Genomic DNA, 5000 nt, shown 5'->3' on the forward strand with positions numbered 1-5000 from the left:
AGAAAATAGACTTGGGATAGGGTGTGTCGTTGGCAAGTCCCCGGGGCGGCTAGTGTGGGTGGTGATAAGTCCGTAGTGGGCGAGGTATTACGACGATGCCGCCATCTATGCGCATGTGACGCAACGACATTGACATCGAGCCCAGAAACGGCACCTCCATCTACAGGGATCCGACGGAACTACGCCAACCATGCCGGCAAAACAGTATCGCCATCTATGAAAATACGGCGAAACCACATGCAATACCTCCATCTATGCGAATCTGACAACACTACGTCCGCCATGTCGAGCGCACCGCAAAACATACCGCCATCTGTAGGTCTCCCGCAACATGACCTCCTGCAACGACGATACCGTCATCTATGAGACGCCAAGCCGACTAAGACAGCCATGGGCCCACAGTGCCCTTCTTTCGACCCCACCCACAAAGCCTGCATCCTCTGTCGACAACAGCACCCCAACGCCAGCGCCTCTGCCGCACGAAGTCGTGGACCGGCAATCACTCCACCTGCACCTGTTCGTGCCCCACCCCAACCGCCCAACTCGCAGCTCCAGCGGATGAACGGCGGACTTTGCTCGCACTCGCAATGTGCAATCCACCCCTATAACGTGCGTTTCATGAAGAGTTATGTCCAATATGCGACATTCCCGCTGTCCCTATACATGAGCTGCGAGCTGTACCACGTACGAGCTACAGACGCGAGCGCGTTGCTCTCTGTACGAATGCAGATGCTCAGCGGCAGCTAGGAGGCGCTCCATCCATGTCGGTACCGGTGAGCGTTGCACTCGCAGTCGCAAAAACGTACGGCAAGTATATTACTCGGAAGAGTCAATGACAGTCCAAGCCCCCCTGCGTGGGAAGAGTCTTCCTAGGCCATGACCCACCGGAAGGGCGCAGCGTCCCCCACCCCAGACATGTGACGTCACACTATCGGTATTGACGACTAGACTGATTCCTTATAATCATTTGCCATACACCGGTGGAAGCTGCCGAGACGAGTAACTACATAGCGGGCTCGCCGTGTCACTAATAGATAGAGCCATCAGAATACAGATAATGTATACAACTGTCCGTATACATGCTGAAAGACTCTGCTCACAATCACACGTCAGCCAGACACTCTTATCACGCACTACTCTCTGCCTGTAACAGGCACACAGACAATATCTAAGCACCAGCATGGAACAACACCCAGTGCATCCTCTCTGCCACATTAGACAATCCACACTATCATAACCAGACCGGGAGGTCCACTCGGAAAACAGAATATCCCACCCTTCCGACAACCACCATTGCTCAGCTAAGCCACCAACACCCACACATGTCCTACACAGGGGTGCACCCAACATCACAATACTGCCTCCTGTCACACCACACAAACAATGGCACGAATGAAAGACACAGGTCTGCCACAAGCATGGAATCAGAGCGCCGCCTGTTATGAGCCAAAGGTGCACCCTGACGTGGCAAATCAGATGATGCCGCAGTCATTTACTTACGATAATCACAATCAACAAACCAGCCCCCCCCCCCCCCGAAAACACCTTTCCTTACAACAATGTGTGCCTTAACCTAACCCGTATTGTGCCTTAACCTAACCCGTATTGTGCCTTAACCTAACCCGTATTGTGCCTTAACCTAACCCATATTGCGCCTTAACCTAACCCATATTGCGCCTTAACCTAACCCATATTGCGCCTTAACCTAACCCATATTGCGCCTTAACCTAACCCATATTGTGCCTTAACCTAACCTATATTGTACCTTAACCTAACCCATATTGTACCTTAACCTAACCCATATTGTACCTTAACCTAACCTATATTGTACCTTAACCTAACCTATATTGTACCTTAACCTAACCTATATTGGGCCTTAACCTAACCTATATTGGGCCTTAACCTAACCTATATTGGGCCTTAACCTAACCTATATTGGGCCTTAACCTAACCTATATTGGGCCTTAACGTAACCCACGTTGCGCCTTAACCTAACCTATATTGTACCTTAACCTAACCCATATTGTACCTTAACCTAACCTATATTGGGCCTTAACCTAACCTATATTGGGCCTTAACCTAACCTATATTGGGCCTTAACCTAACCTATATTGGGCCTTAACGTAACCCACGTTGCGCCTTAACGTAACCCACGTTGCGCCTTAACGTAACCCACGTTGCGCCTTAACGTAACCCACGTTGCGCCTTAACGTAACCCACGTTGCGCCTTAACGTAACCCACGTTGCGCCTTAACCTAACCCATATTGCGCCTTAACCTAACCCATATTGCGCCTTAACCTAACCCATATTGCGCCTTAACCTAACCCATATTGTACCTTAACCTAACCTATATTGTACCTTAACCTAACCTATATTGTACCTTAACCTAACCTATATTGGGCCTTAACCTAACCTATATTGGGCCTTAACCTAACCTATATTGGGCCTTAACCTAACCTATATTGGGCCTTAACCTAACCTATATTGGGCCTTAACGTAACCCACGTTGCGCCTTAACGTAACCCACGTTGCGCCTTAACGTAACCCACGTTGCGCCTTAACGTAACCCACGTTGCGCCTTAACGTAACCCACGTTGCGCCTTAACGTAACCCACGTTGCGCCTTAACCTAACCCATATTGCGCCTTAACCTAACCCATATTGCGCCTTAACCTAACCCATATTGCGCCTTAACCTAACCCATATTGTGCCTTAACCTAACCTATATTGTACCTTAACCTAACCCATATTGTACCTTAACCTAACCTATATTGTACCTTAACCTAACCTATATTGTACCTTAACCTAACCTATATTGTACCTTAACCTAACCCATATTGCGCCTTAACCTAACCCATATTGCGCCTTAACCTAACCCATATTGCGCCTTAACCTAACCCATATTGCGCCTTAACCTAACCCATATTGCGCCTTAACCTAACCCATATTGCGCCTTAACCTAACCCATATTGCGCCTTAACCTAACCCATATTGCGCCTTAACCTAACCCATATTGCGCCTTAACCTAACCCATATTGTACCTTAACCTAACCCATATTGTACCTTAACCTAACCTATATTGTACCTTAACCTAACCTATATTGTACCTTAACCTAACCTATATTGTACCTTAACCTAACCTATATTGGGCCTTAACCTAACCTATATTGGGCCTTAACCTAACCTATATTGGGCCTTAACCTAACCTATATTGGGCCTTAACCTAACCTATATTGGGCCTTAACGTAACCCACGTTGCGCCTTAACGTAACCCACGTTGCGCCTTAACGTAACCCACGTTGCGCCTTAACGTAACCCACGTTGCGCCTTAACGTAACCCACGTTGCGCCTTAACGTAACCCACGTTGCGCCTTAACGTAACCCACGTTGCGCCTTAACGTAACCCACGTTGCGCCTTAACCCAACACACGTTGCGCCTTAACCCAACACACGTTGGGCCTTAACCCAACACACGTTGGGCCTTAACCCAACACACGTTGGGCCTTAACCCAACACACGTTGGGCCTTAACCCAACACACGTTGGGCCTTAACCCAACACACGTTGGGCCTTAACCCAACACACGTTGGGCCTTAACCCAACACACGTTGGGCCTTAACCCAACACACGTTGGGCCTTAACCCAACACACGTTGGGCCTTAACCCAACACACGTTGGGCCTTAACCCAACACACGTTGGGCCTTAACCCAACACACGTTGGGCCTTAACCCAACACACGTTGGGCCTTAACCCAACACACGTTGGGCCTTAACCCAACACACGTTGGGCCTTAACCCAACACACGTTGGGCCTTAACCCAACACACGTTGGGCCTTAACCCAACACACGTTGGGCCTTAACCCAACACACGTTGGGCCTTAACCCAACACACGTTGGGCCTTAACCTGCTCTGTAATTGTCATACGACGCGTTAAATTAGTGTGGTGTTGCCTAACTGCAACCCCCGCAATATAGTTTGCTACTCGCACTGCCTGGTCCCCCAGAGTATCGCTTCATGTTAAACACCTTGCAGCTATACACTGTAATGCGGATGGCAGCAGGACGTACATGCTCAATGCCCTTCGCAGTTGTTCATTGGCATTTGCATGGCGAAGCACAGCCTACGTTGTGGTACGGCGTGTGTCAACTGTCCGCTGATGTTGTACGTCCAAATCACACACTGTACTGCACATTGGTCCTCATGTACTGAATGATACATCGTGGTACATGTGTGACCGTACCACGACTGCGCCAACAACGGCGAACCATACGGTCCAAATATTGTGCACTCAGCTACGTGTCGTCTCCCTATAAGAGCTGGATTGCAGTATGGTATGCCGTGGATGGCGATCAGCATGAGCCGTCTGTTGATGTAGTGGCGCGTGTTGTCAGACGTAGTCGTCTCTTCTCACACACCGTGATAGCATGGTGCACTGCGTTCCACATCTGCGACATGCGACAGAGGCCGGTTGACAGTCGTTCGCGCAATGGACATCGCATACGTACGGGGGCCACCTTCCACGTGTTCGCGAAGCGTGCACATGTTGTTGCGTGTATGTGGGCAGACATAGTGTGTCGTGACACCTGACACAGGCATGCAACAATCGTTGAATTTGCAAATGGCGATGGACGTCTACGTTTGCTGGTGACGTTACGCAAATGAACAACTGGTAAACGGTTGTGGTGCGGTTGTTCTCGCTAGAGGTGAATCAGTGATGGCGACGATCGGTTGAGCTACCAACCGGTTGTTTCAGCGATACCCACCATGCCCACGAACGTGAATGGCATGTGGGTGTGAAGCGATACGCGGCGGTGGCTGGGTGGGACCGTCCCCGGCCGGTGAGGGGGGGCCTCCCGGCGTGCTGGCCGCGCGGTGCGTGGGCGCACGCGCTACAGCCGGCTGGTGGGGGCGGCCAGTGGCAGGCGCGCCGGCCGACGGAGGCGGCAGGCGGCGCAGCTGCGCGCCGGCGCACCCTGCACGCGGCGCCGTGCGGCCAAAG

Source organism: Schistocerca americana, unplaced genomic scaffold (genome assembly GCF_021461395.2).
Source record: "Schistocerca americana isolate TAMUIC-IGC-003095 unplaced genomic scaffold, iqSchAmer2.1 HiC_scaffold_1580, whole genome shotgun sequence".
NCBI classification, from domain to species: Eukaryota; Metazoa; Arthropoda; class Insecta; order Orthoptera; family Acrididae; genus Schistocerca; species Schistocerca americana.